This window comes from Mus caroli, chromosome 1 (assembly GCF_900094665.2).
Source record: "Mus caroli chromosome 1, CAROLI_EIJ_v1.1, whole genome shotgun sequence".
NCBI classification, from domain to species: Eukaryota; Metazoa; Chordata; class Mammalia; order Rodentia; family Muridae; genus Mus; species Mus caroli.
In genome coordinates this window covers 130,024,783-130,039,881 of record NC_034570.1, presented here as the reverse complement: position 1 = coordinate 130,039,881, position 15,099 = coordinate 130,024,783, and positions in this window count along the sequence as shown.

Sequence of the window (15,099 nt, the reverse complement as noted above, 5' to 3'; positions counted from 1 at the left end):
AATGTAATTGAGGAAAATATGTAATAAAAAATATTAAAAATTTTTAAAAAAAGAAAAGAAATGGAAGTTGAGTAAATGAAAACAATACCTGGCAGGGGGAGGGCAAGTCTTTGAAAAATGATCAAATCTTGGTCTGGGAAACAAGTTAGACGGTCAAGGGCATGTCACCAAACATGATGGACTGAGATTAACCCTCAGAATCTACATAAAGGGAAGAAAGACAGAACTCCCACAGATTGTCTTCTGCCCTCTAAACATACACTCTGGCAGGTGTGCACCTACCAGTTCTGCCCAGTGCGTAAAATAAGTAAATGTGATAAAAAATTCAAAACTTTAAAATCTTTATCAAAACTAACCAATAATATAGAAGTCAAAGATGAATTAAATATTAAAAACAGGTAATAAATTTAGTATCATGAAAATACAAAGTATTTTCAAAATACTAAAATACAAAGTGAGTAGGAGAGTATTATAAAGAACAAACTGATAAACTGGATAAAATATCAGGTTTTTTGAAAAAAAATATGACCTAGATATGTTGAACTAAAAGAACATACAATCCAATGAATAAGACTCAAGACAGCATAAAAACATCTCCATCTCCATGGAAAAGTCCAGGGACGGGTAATTTTCCCTGGGTTTTTTTTCAACATTGCAACATGACCCAGTATCAAGTGCTCTCAAAATTATTATATTATTATTATTATTATTATTATTATTATTATAGGCTTGGAGAACATGGAAATCTTAAAAATGCATTCACTAATGGAGCAGGACCTGGTTACCAGGATCATTCTAGTACTCAAACCAGTTAAAGACACATAACAAAAGAAGATTATAGACCAATATCTATGATGAATACAGACTCAAAAATATTCAATAAAGTACTTGCAAACAGAATACAGACATGCATCAAAAAGATTACATACCATGACAAAGATGGTTTTGTTCTTGAAGAGTAGAGACGGTTTAAAAGATTCAAGACAATAAATATAATAAACCATAATAAATATAATAAAGGCAGGAAGAGCCTTTGAGAACCTCTAACATGGCTTCACAATAACAGTTGAGAGACTGTACGGCCAGAGGGAACACAAGGCAGCACAATAAAAGAAAACCACAGCTAACCAAGTCCTAAATGGAGAACAGCTTCCAGCAAGGACACCATGTCAGGAATGAAACGGGTACATCTACTCTCTTCACTCCTTTTCATTTTTAAAAATATTTTTTACTAGATATTTTCTTTATTTACATTTCAAATGTTACCTCCTTTCCTGGTTTCCCCTCTAAATACTCCCTATTCCATCTCCCCGCCCCCTGCTCAACAACCTACCCACTCCTGCTTCCCTGTGCTAGCAATCCCCCTGGGGCATTGAGCCTTCTCAGGACCAAGCGTGTCTTCCCACTGATGCCCAACAAGTATCCCCTGCTACATATGCAGCTGGAGCTATGGGTACTTTCATGTGTACTCTTTGGTTGGTGGTTTAGTTAGTCCCTGGGAGCTCTGGGAGTACAGATTGGTTCATATTGTTGTTCCTCCTATGGGGCTGCAAACCCCTTCAGCTCCTTGGGTCCTTTCTCTATTTCCTCCATTGGGGACCCTGTGCTCAATCCAATGGTTGGCTGAGAGCATCCACCTCTGTATATGTCAGGCACTGGCAGAGCCCCTCAGGAGACAGCTATATCAAGCTCTTGTCAGCAAGCACTTGTTGGCATCCATAATAGTGTCTGGGTTTGGTGACTGTAAATGGGATGGGTACCCAGGTGGGGCAGTTTCTGAATGGCCTTTCCTTCAGTCTGTTCCACACTTTGTCTCTGTATCTCCTCCCATGGGTATTTTGATCCCCCTTCTAAGAAGGACCAAAGTATCCACACTTTAGTCTTCCTTCCTCTTGAGTTTCATGTGGTCTGTGAATTGTATCTTGGGTATTCTGAGCTTCTGGGCTTACCAGTAAATGTATACCACATGTGTTCTTTTGTGACTGAGTTACTTCACTCAGGATGATATTTTCTAGTTCCATCCATTTGCCTAAGATTTCATGAATTCATTGCTTTTAATAGCTGAGTAGTACTCCATTGTGTAAATGTACCACATTTTCTGTATCCATTCTTCTGTTGAGGGACATCTGGGTTGTTTCCAGCTCCTGGCTACTATAAATAAGGCTGCTATGAACATATTGGAGCATGTGTCCTTATTACATGTTGGAGCATTTTCTGGGTATATGCCCAGGTGTGGTATAACTGGTTCCTCAGATAGTACTATGTCCAATTTTCTGAGGCAAAAACTGATTTCCAGTGTGGTTGTACCAGCTTGCAATCCCACAAGCAATGGAGGAGAGTACTCTTTCTCCACATTCTTGCCAGCCTCTGCTGCCACCTGAGTTTTGATTTTAGCCATTCTGACTGGTATGAGATGGAATCTCAGGGTTGTTTTGATTTGCATTTTTCTGGTGACTAAGGATGTTGAAGATTTTTTTAGGTGCTTCTCAGCCATTTGGTATTCCTCAGGTGAGAATTCTTTGTTTAGCTCTCTACCCCATTTTTAATAGGGTTATATTTGGAGTCTAAGTTCTTGAGTTCTTTACGGCATTGCTCTCAGAGTACTAGCTGGAGAAATAAGGCAAGAGAAGGAAATTGAAGGGATACCAGTAGGGAAATAAGTCATCAAACTGTCCTTATTTCCAGATGATAGGATAGTATCCACTAGGGATACCAAAATTCTACCAGAAAAATGTATAGAGAAGATGAACTCAGCAATGTGACAGGCTCTATAATCAACTTGCACATATTAATAGCTTTATTTTTAAATACACCAACAACAAACATACAGAGAAAGAAATTATGGATGCAATCCCTTTACAATAGCCTGAAATAACAAATAATATTTAGGAATAAACTTAACAGGAAGTGAAGGAGCTCTAGAATCAAAACTTTAAACCTCTGAATAAAGAGATGGAGTCTAGACAATGAAAAGACATTCCATGCTGGATGACTGGTAGGATTAACACTGTGAAAATTACATTCTACCAAAGTCTATTTATAGACTCATAGCAATCCCAGTCAAACCCTGTTTTATTCTTTGAAGAAATAGAAAAATCTTAAAATTATGGAACTACAAAAACCCAAAATAGCCAAAATAGTTCTTAGAAAAAAGAAATAATGGTGAAAGGATTCCAGTTCTAGATCATAAGATGCATTCCAGAGCCATAATCATAATAAATATAAACCAATATTGTATTAGCACAACACACACACACACATTAAACCAATGGAATAAAATTGAAGATCCAAACATGAATATGTGTAACTTCAGCCACTTAGTATTTGACAAGGTGCCAAAGCATAATATGGGGAAAAGAAAGTATCTTCAAGAAGTGGTACTGAGAAAACTGTATGTTCTCATGCAGAAGAATGAACCTAGACCCCTATCTATGGCCTTGCATAAAAACCAACTCCAAATGGATCAAAGACCTAAACCTGCAACACTGAAACTCCCAAGAGAAGGCATAGACAGTACTCTCCATCTTCTAATGTGGGAAAACACTTCCTGAATCGGATTCATTTGCTCAGGAGTTAAGGCCAACAATGGACCAAGTGAACTTCATGAAACTAAAAAGCATAAGGAATGATCAGGTGAAGAACCAGCCCATAGGATGGGAGAGACTGTTTGCCAGCCATACTTGTGATAAAGGGTTACACCAAGAAGACAAAAATAAGTCAAAAACCTAAGAGCCAAAATACAAATACTCCATTAAAAAATGACTTGTGACCTAAATAGAGAAGTCTCAAAAGAAGAAAAAGTGGCTAAGAAATATCATTAAAAAATGTTTGTCATCCTTAGCTATTAGGAAACTATGAATCAAATCAAATCAAGCCATCAATCAATCAATCAATAAATAAATAAATAGACACAGAGATTTCGCCTATCTACAGTCTGAATGACAAAGATTAATGAAATAACTGACAACAAGTTCAGGAGGGGATGTGAGAAAGAGGAACCCTCTTTCACTGTTGGAAGGATTGCACACAGGTCCAGCCATTATAGGAATCAGTGTGGAGAATTCTCAAAATGTATAAATAAACCTACCACATGACCCATCTATGTCCTTGGCATATATAAAAACGACTCAGCATCCTATTCTGTGTGTGTGTGTGTGTGTGTGTGTGTGTGTATACACACACACAATTAAGTCATAAAGAAAAATGAAATCATGAACATTGCAGGTAAATTAATGCAGCTGAGAAAAAGTCATATTGAGTGAGGGACTCCCTACCCAGAAAGACTCATGTAGCCTGTTCTCTCTTCTGGAGGCTCCTACCCCCAAATCCTCAGATGTGAGTAAATAACTTGTAGTAACTAAAGAAACCAAGAAAGTAAAATGGATGTATTGCTAGGATAGGGGTGGGTGGTGATGACCAATAGGAAGGTGAATAGCCAGACACAAGTTATCTGATCAGGGAGAAGGGAGGTTCCTTAGGGATAGGGAGGCAGCTAAAGTCTGAGAAACAGCGGGGAGAGTAAATTAAAGGGAATACTAGGATATAGGTAGTCTCATGGGGAAATGGGAAAGGCTGAGCTCTTTAGGGGAAGAGAGGGAGGTAAATACAGTAGGAGGAAGATGCCACGTAAAATAACAAAAGCGATATTTTTTAATCACAAAAATTAATTGGCAAAGTCACAAGGAATTAAACAAGTATTTGTATAAAACCCTATAATGTAGTAAATGTATATATAATGTATTAAAGTTTTAATTAACTTTTTTCATCATGAGACAGATGGGGTTCCCTTCAAGAGCCAACAAAACTCACAATACCTGACATGAGAAGCCCTCTTTTGAGTTGTTGGCCAGGGCTGTTCAAGAGACTCTCAAAGTAAAAAAGCTATTTCTGTAGCCCTTGGTTAATCCCTAGTAGAGAAATTAATTGATAAAGATACCATGCATTTCAAACACAGGGCGCAAAGACCCCTTAGCTGGAAAAGACCTGAAATCCCCGCTCCCTAAGGTGTCATGCAAGATTCCAACAGAGGCAACCAATACTTCTGCTTATTATGACACCTGTGAACTGCATCAATGGTCAATATGGCATGATAACTCTAAGAGTGAAGTAGTAGCACGCATACCTTTACTGTAACCAGCATCTCTGTCATTGTTCTTAAGATCTACTCATCAAGAGGGGAAACATGCCTGATACTGAAAACCTAGCTTCTACTAGAAACCTACCTTACTACTCAGTGATAATGAATTCATAGTGGAGGAGAATCTACCACTAATTTACTAAACCAGCATAATTCCTAACAACAATTTATAAATATCTGTTCTTTATACCACAGATGAGGATATTCTTCACCGTGCAAACTTCTCTTTGCAACAGATAGCCACAGTCAATCAAAATTCAGAATCATGGAACCTGGTCCTAAAGGATACATCTCCAAAATATTCCTGCTTTGAAGGTTCAGTGGGGAGGGAACTAGTGAATCTGATCAGTTTCAGGGACTTCCTAAACCTATTTTGAGTTGTTTGCTTCCTGTTTTAATGAACTTTCTGGCTGGCTGGAATGTCTCATCCCTAGAATTTCCTGTTCTTTTGCCTCTTTGTAAATATCTGTCCTAAAATATTCTGTTATTTTGCTTTCCTTTCAGCATCTTTTTAAAAGAAGTTTCTCTCCAAGATGCAAGGCTTTACTCTCAAAAGACACTGTTACACAATAGGGAACTTGCACAAGTTCTGCACACAAACACACACACACACACAGAGAGAGAGAGAGGGAGAGAGAGAGAGACTAGATAGGAAGAGAACAAGAGTTAGATAGGATAAAAGAGCAATGAGGATGAATATAATCACAACATATTGTATGCACACATGAAATTGTCAAAATAAGGGTAATTGTTTTAAGAAAACAGAAAAATTAGGAATATATAAAAGGAAACAATAATCCAAGTAAGGAAAAAAATGTCTAGAATGAACATACATATTTGCCAACTCTTGACTTGAAAGTAGTGTTAATATTCAAGTATGTTACATACTTCAAATAAATAAGCACAAGAAATCCTCATAAAAAAACAGAGTACAATCTAAATTAATGCTTCTCAAAAACAAAGAACAATCATGTTCATTTTATTATGAAAACTGCTTACTCTAATTAGCTAACAAGGAGATATAATTCAAAAGCACAGTGAATAACACATTATCACAATTCGAATGGCGATTTATGATTTATTTTCAATTTAATTATGTATGTGCATGTCAGTGTGTGGGTATGTGCATGTATGAGGGCACTGAAAGAGACAAGAGGAGCCAGATTCCCTGCAGCTCTAGTTGCAGGCAGTTTTAGCTTCACCTCTTGGGTGTTGGTGCTGGAAGCTGAACTCAGGTCTTCTGCAAGAGTACTCTTAATTGCTGAGCCATCTCTTCGGTGCCTAAAATGGCTATTATATATTAAAAACAACAATCTGTGAAAAATGTACAGGAGAAGATATGTAAGAAAAGGAAGTGTCACCTGTTTGGAAGGACAACTCAGTGAGTAAGAGCTCATCCGGCTTCTGCAGAAGACCCAAGTTCAGTTCCCAGCCAAGCTCACAGCCAACTGCAGCTCCATCTTCAGGGCATCTAATATGTGCACAGGCATTATACTTGTATGCATATATCCTACCACACCAAAATAATTAAAATAAACCTTTAAAACGAGCATCACTAACATCAAGAAACAGTAAGAAGGATTCTCAAACATCTAAAAACATGTCAGTTGGTACTAAAAAACACTAAAGTCCAATAATCTGCGAAATGATGATCAGTGTCATTTTGAAATCAGATCTGTAAAAGCCAAAAGAACCACGTCATCACATACTAAACACCCAATCTGAACAAAGACTCCAGACATATCTGGAAGAGATATGAAGGAAAGATACTCTTATACATTATTGGACATCTAAATTAACATAGTTTCTATGGAGACCAGAAAGAAGGGTCCCCACCCCACCCCAAATTTAAAAGGAGATTTGCCATGTTATCAAAATATCCTATATCTGGACATTTCTTAGTGGGAGAAGATGTCCCCAATCCTTGAAGAGACTTGAGGTCCCAGGGAAGGGGGAGGTTTGGTGCAAGGGGAGCACCCTCTCGGAGGCAAGGGGAGGAAGAATTGGATGAGGAACTCTGGGATGAGGACAGGGAGGGAGGGGTAATGGCTGGAATGTAAATAAATAAAATAATTTTTAAAAAGAAATAAAATCATCGAACCAAGGGCTTAGTCCTTTGAACACCACTATTCACTAGTGTAGATGAGTAATCAGGCCACAGGAGTAGAAAAATAACAGATGATGTAGATCACAAAAGAGCAGGATTCAGGCCTGGAAAGAATGATTTCTCATTAGTGCAAGCAGAATAGGTGCATTTTATTAAGTGAAATTAGCAGGAATAAAGAATTGAATATTATATGCTCTCTTGATTTTGGAAACCAAAACAAAAAGAAATGACCCTGTAGCAGACTAGAAATAACTGAGTGTTATAAGGTGCGAGAGTAAGCCACACTGAGAAAAATTGAGGGTCCCTGTATGTGATCATGGAGCTTCCTTTATATATGGAAATAACATCATAAATATTATTAATATGTACAACTAATACATATAAATAAACAAAAGTAAAAAAGAATATGATGAAGAAAAGGAGATGCTACATGCAATACCACAGAAATATAAAGTATAACTAGCCATTTTTATTTTTAAAAACTATATGCTAACCAATTAGGGAAACCACATTACATTATAAAATTATAGGGCACACATAATCTACTCATTTTAACCAACCAGATACAAAATAACTAAAAAGACTAGTAATGAGGAATGAGACTAGTCAGTATGAACAAATAGTTCATAAAAATCATTTACACAACATGGGTTCACTGTTGAACTTTTACACACTAATGTCAATGTCTAGATATGTTTTAAAACCAAAGAAAAGTTGGACTATTATACTGTGAAATCAGGATTAGCCTCTTCCACAAACCCGACCAGGATATGACAGAAGAAATCTCTACCAATTGTGTCAAACTCATGGCCCAAAGCAGCCATGATTGTCACCCAACACAAAATTTGTAAAGTTCCCTGAAACATGAGTTGTTTTTATATCTCCTTTGCATGGCTCTTGAACATCAATTTTATATACCATAGCATCATTTTTGCAATGCCAAAAGTGCTGGGCATGCATATGAGTCTAGCGTAGCATCCCTCATGAGCAATATGCACACATCCTCAGAAAGTGTCAGCACATCCATTTCCACTGTTTATCAAAATAATCATACGTGGTGATCAAAGTTGGTTTAATAACAGTGATTAAAAGATGAGCCAAAGTAGATTAATAAATGTCACACCACAACAATATGAAAGATAAACATTTTAAGAGTGCCTTATCAGATGTGTGATTGTATAGTGAATTTCATGCCTTTGATAAAAGGAGGGGGATGACTTAGGTCCAGACGGTTACTCCTAGGAATCTTAAGGCTACATGAAACAAACAATAACCAACATCATACTAAAGAGGAAATAACAGCTCAAACCTTTTCTCTGATGTCATGAACATAACAAGAGCAGCCACGGTCATGACTCTTGTGCTATCTGTTACTACAAGTTTTAGTCAGAGCAAATTGGCAGGAAAATGGCGGTATATACACGGCAGCATATAACACTGTGCACAGAAATACTTAAAGACTACTCCAAAAGACAGTTAAAATGTAAACAAATTGCATAAGGTGGAAAGATGTAATACGTAAAAATAGCAACATTTATATATGCTACCACCAAATTTCTTATGAAACATGAAATTATTTCCAGATTGAGAAATCACCGAGAGGGTAAAGGACTTCCACAAGGAAAATTACACAAAGTTTATTAAATAAAATGAGGAAGTCACAAAAGATGGAAAGACCTACCAGTCTAGTTTCATGTATCTTGCTATGAAATAAAACAATCAACAAACAAAAACAAAAACAAAAGAAACAAAAACCCAAAGAACCCACCCTCACCAAAAACACCTTAGGAGAGGAAAGTCTTATTTCAGCTCACAGTTCCAGGTTAGTCCATCAGTGCAGAAAATTCAGGACCTACCTCAGGTACTCACATCCTCTCTTGAGAGCAGAGAAAAATAATGTGAGCAAGCTTAGTACTCAGCTAGCTTACCCCCATTCTTATGTAGTCCAGAGCCCTAAATCCAGGAATAGTGTCACCCACTTTCAAGCTGGGTCTTCCTAAAACCAAATAAGCAAAAAGAAAAAGTATCTCCCTTCCCTCAAAACATGTCAACAGGCCAATCTGATAAAGATAACCCTTCAATGAGACTCTTTTCAGGTGCATCCCAGTTTTATCTAACTGACAATTGAAACTACCACACCTACAAATTCACAAATTAAAAGAACACATCTTAAAATACCCCTACTACCCACAGCGATATGCCACTATGAACCCACTAAAATAGAAAAGAGAAATCTTAAAATTCATGTAGAAGAGCACGTGTGCATGCTTGCATGAACACACACACAAGCACAGAGTAACCTTGAATAAAAAGAATTGGATGCATATTTTTATTCGATTTCCTGACCCTCTGTACTTCTCTCCTGTCCCTTCTAATGGAGCTGTGAGGCAGGGGTGGATGAATGGGTGGAGGAACATCCTCATAGAGGAAAAGGGAGGGGGGATGGGACAAGGGTGTGTGTGCGTGGGGGGAGTTTCGAAGAGGTAACTGGGAAGGGGGATATCATTTGAAATGTAAACAAATAAAATGATTAATAAAAAATTAAAGAAAAATAAATTAAAAAAAAAAGAATTGGCTGGGGGCTAGAGACAGCTCAGTAACTAAGAGCATTAGCTGCTCTTCCAGAGGACCAGGGTTAGAATCTCAGGGTCTACAGTGCTTATTACAACTCATGTCTCTCTAGTTCCAGGGCATGCAAAACCCTACTCTGGCCTTGGTGGGCACTAGAAATGAATGCACACAGGAAAAACACCCATACACACATTTAAAATAAACAGGCTGTGCATATTGAAGACCTGATTTCAAGACATACTACATAAACATTGGGGGAAAAATACCAGTAAGAAAACACAAATAAACCAATATCCTAAAATAGACAAACAAGAAATAAATCTACATATCCAGGTCAAATGACTCTTGACACTAGTGGTAAAAATACCACATCTACTGGGAGAGAAAAGCATCAATAAATGATGCTGAGAAAAAAAAACAAAACCCTGGAATCTAAATCTAGAAGATGAAAACTTGCCTCCCATTTCTTACCTTGTAGAAGAATCAACTTGAAATCAGCCAGTGAGTTAGATGTAAGACACAAACTGACGAGCAGAGAGTGATAGATGTGGAGGGCCTTCCAAACTACAAGACACAAAACAAAACCAGAAAAGGGGGGTGATATTAAGCTAAAAAAATAACAAAATAAACCAAGACTCTCTTATAGCAAGGCAAGGTATCAAGGAACGGAAAGGCAAATTTCAGAATTCAAGCACATAGCGCGTTGTCCTCAGAAAAGCTAATATTAAATACATAAAGAAGTAAAAAGGTAATAAAAAAACCTAAGTGATCCTAATTTTAAAATTATACATTATCTGAGTTAATATGTCTTCAAAAGAAGAAGGTATTAGCAATAAATGAATGAAGATACACCCAATGTCATTAATCACTTAATTAAATGAGTTCGAAGTGCAGTGCACTGGCATATCACTATAGTTGGGTGCTACAGAAAAAAAGAGAAGAGCAACTGGCTGCAATCAATATACATTGTATTCATTTATGGAAATACAGCAACCTCGCTAGTGTCTACAATTAATATGCTTTAGTAAAAGATACAAGTTAACAATAAAACTACTGATGAAAAGCAGCCATTACAAGCAAGGCCACAGACCTTAGGACTTAGTTTTAAAAACTCTGTTGATAAATGGGAAGAGCTACAGGAAATGAAGAACTTTCTGGACTCACAAGGTACAAAAGTAGAATCAAGAGGACACAGAGCTTTAATAGAGCAATAAAGATAAGTGGACTGAATTGGTCAGTTAGTGCTTACTGATGAAGAAGAAGAGCTAGAAGCCACCTACAGGCTCCTTCTCACATGTTCTCCTTGAACTAGAATATTCATTATTGGGGACTGTGAGTGTGTGTGCGTCTGAGCTGTGAACGATGGGGAAGAAAGGTTTGGGTATGATTGACCAATGTATGGCCCCTTGCCCTCCAGTTTCTTCTTGCTTTAGAAAAATAGTACCCTAAGTGTGGCAATATGACAATTCATTGTAGGGCTGATATGTATTTCCTGAAGTGATTAATGACATAAACATATTTTCATATACTTTTAAAAAATAACTAGCTGTATCCTTTTCATACATATAATTAACGTGTTAATGGCGATCGTTCTAAATTTCAAATAGTCATATGTAGAGATTCAACAAAAAGCCACATTTGATCACACAAGTGGCCCTATGTACTGTATACTGATGTCTAACTACTGATCCAATTAAAATACAAATTGAAAACTAGGGGACTTGGAGCCATTCATAAGTGAATGACCTCACAGCGATGAGCAAAAATATTAGCAAATAGAAAGAGAAAAACAAAGGACAAAATAAATTGACAATTTTCAGCAGCAGAAATGGAGCTGCTTATCAGCAGTGGAGAGGCCAGAGGTCAGTAAGCTCGGAAAGTGCTACTGCTCCAATTTAAGACGCAGAAAGGCTCCTTTTTATTTACTGCTGTAGTTAAATGGGTTGTTTTATCATAACGATAGATGCCTGCTATGCACTGTACTTTCCCAAAAGCTAGAAGAAAGGGTATTTTAAATACAAAAGAAAAAGAAAAAAAATCAATCACATTTAAAATGAAAAAAATGAATCAGACAGGAGAAATATGTTTAATCTAATCTAAACTGCACTGTGTTTATATGAATGTGTATGTGTGGGGGGGGCAGATAGTGGTAATCCAGTAATATGTATACTTCTTATGAATTTCATGTTAATCTTGAACTCCAGGGTCTACTCTACAAAGATAAGCCCAGCTCACACATGATGGGCCCTTTGTAATGGTTCCATGAAGAAAGTTACTGAACCACAGTACACAGTGGTCCAAGACTCGGTGGGGGACAACCCTGTAGGTGATGATTGTATCAAGTATTTTAATTATTTGGCAACCATTCTGATCTTAATAGAAATAGTACTGATTTTCCATCTTTTCTCTGAGTCCACAGTACTTCTTTCCCCGTCCCAAGCTCACAGAGGTGTGGTTCTGCTTTGGAAAGGGAAGCTGGGGGAGCATGTGTGTCATAATACATTCTGATGAACTTGGAGGGAGGTAAGCTGCCAAGCACTCCTGGGCTGAGGTGGGAAAGAGAGGCGCGTGGACACTATTCTTCCACAGGGTTTCGTTCAGTATTAGTGTACTGCACTTGGCACAGTGTTGTCTCTTTTTAAGTACTTATTCCCAAACCTACTCAGAGTGGTACCCATGATGCTTCCTAGCCCCAATTAGCATTTCTTTCCTAAAACACAGAGGGCCCCTCCTACCTAACCACAGAATCATAATTGGTAAATTAACTTCTCAGTAAAAACCTACCTTATAGATAATATTCTAGTCCTCTATTTTAGTTCAGAATTAAACAAAGAATCAAATATGTTTAATTGTCACATTTCCTTACACCCTTTCAGTCTGAACAGGTCCTTTGGCATATTCTTTCTCTTTCATGACCTTGACAGTTTTGAAAAGTACAAACCAGTTATTTTGTGCAATGCCCTTCAACTTGGGATAGTCTGGCATTTTCTGGTGATTACTTCCTGGCGGTTACATCACAGGAGTGATGCTGAGTTTATCTCAGGGCAACATGTCATGAAGTGAGACTGTCAATTTGTCCATTGCTGGTGATGTCAATTTGGATCGTCCAGCGCACCAACTGACCTTACCTCTCAAGTTATTTTTTTCCTAGTGGATATGTTGAAAGTACATAAATATGGTGCTTTCTAGAAAACTAGTTTTTAACACCCATTCATCATTCTTCCCTGTTTTAAATATTACTGTGATTGCAAACAGTGGCTTCCAATTCCATCATTTTTTTTTTTACATTTGGTAGTTGACATTCTGCTCTAAGAAACTGAACCCCACTTTCTTCAATTTTTTGTTCAAGTTAGTTTAAGTTATTATTTTTTAATAATTATGTATATGTGTCTGGATGAGGGTATTTGAATGCAGGTGGCTGCAGAGGCCAAAGACATCAGAATCTCTGAATCTGGACTTATGGGCAGTTGCTACTGTGGATGCTGCAAACCAAACTAGCATAGCTCTTCACCACCAAGCCATCCATTCAACCTTAATGGTTCTAATTTGCCATTATCTGCTTTAATGGAGATTTCTTATTTTTCTTTAGTTAGCGGGGGAGGCACAGGCTTATTCTTAGTGAATCCCTACCAGTTTCGGAGCAGCTCATCATTTTCTGGAAGAAGGAAGCTGTACATCTACACTACACCTGCCCTTCCCCATCTCTAGATCCAGATAACAACCTGACTCTCAGGCACTTTTTTTTTTTACTTTTATCTACTTATTTGGTATATGAGTATACTCACACACATATATGTACCACTGTGCACATGTTTCTACATGGCACAAGTTAGCTTGTGGGATTCAATGCTCTGCTTCTGTATAGATGCTGGGGACTAAACTCAAGTTATTAGGCCTGATGAAAGGGCCTTTAATTGATGAACCATCCCTGCTCCCATTTCTGACTCTTTTCCTCAGTCATTATATCATTATATTCCCCGATTTACTTTTTTTGAAGAGTAACACTTAGAAACACAGAGTGGGGTGTGTGTTGGGGGTGGGGCTGCTAGGATGTGGAGTGTTTCTCTGTGTCTGTGTGTGTGTGTGTGTGTGCCAGACATTTCTGAACTGCTAACATGTCTAGCCTACAAACATAGTAAACTTGATCCTGACCCAGTACCAACAGTAAAGGTAAAGAAACCAAATGGAGATTGCACTGTGTTGCCTACACAGACCAAAAACCAGTTCCATGAAAACTGACCACCCAAGACACAATTTCCAAAGCAAACTGCTTCCTAACCAAGCTCTGTAAGAAAGGTGGTAGAGGAGCAGTATCACAGTATGTGCAGATGTCAATATAGAAACATAAAAGCAATAGAGACAGACAAAGAAATCCACTCCCTGAGGACTCTAACCTGTTGGTGTGGACCCAGGTTCCCCTAACTCTATCAGTCTCATCTCTCTAGAGTAATTCATGGTTCTGCTGCAGCCTCCCTGGAGGGAGCCCTCCATCCTCCTTGTTGCTACTTCCTGGGGATACAGCCCCTTAGTGCAGATCTAACTCAGCTTTCCCATCGAGACTCTGAGTCTTATTTTCTAGCATATCTCTGTTCACCTCCAGCCCTTTAGTCAACCCTTGACTTGCAGAAAGGCTTTCTACCAGGGATCTCAGTGGCCACACTGGCCTGAGATTCAGCAGGTGATGTTCACTATCCTTCTCATACTCCATTAGCATCTCTCCAGATGTGCTTAGTGTTGGAGAAGCCTGCTTGCAAGAGCTCCTCCTTCTCCATCACTTCTCTTCTCTGGTCACTCTGCCTCTTGGTTCTGACTTTGGCCCCTTAGTTCTTTCCCACAGATTCTCTCAAGCTTTTCCTCTTGGTCCACTCTTCATTCCTGCTCTGGTTTGTTTCTTTTTAAAAGTAGAACAAACAGCCATTGAAGGTAAGGGGATAATCATAAACATAGAAAACTTATTCAATGAGATAATAGAAAATATCCACTATCAAGAAAGACATGGGCATACAGGCTAAGAGACTTAAAAGGTCAGAGCAGAAAAGTCCTGCAACACAGCATACTACCCCGAGACCATGTAAAAGGTAAGAAGTATAATTTTAAAATCTGCAAGTGATGGTGGTGTAGGTTTATAATCCTAGTATTTAGAATGTAGAGGCAGATGGATCATGAGATTGAATTCAGCATCAACTATAAGGCAAGATCCCAATTCAGCAAACAAGCAAAGAAGGAAATCTGAAAGAGAAAACTATCAGGTCACTTTACACAGCATCTCTACTCAAGTAACAGG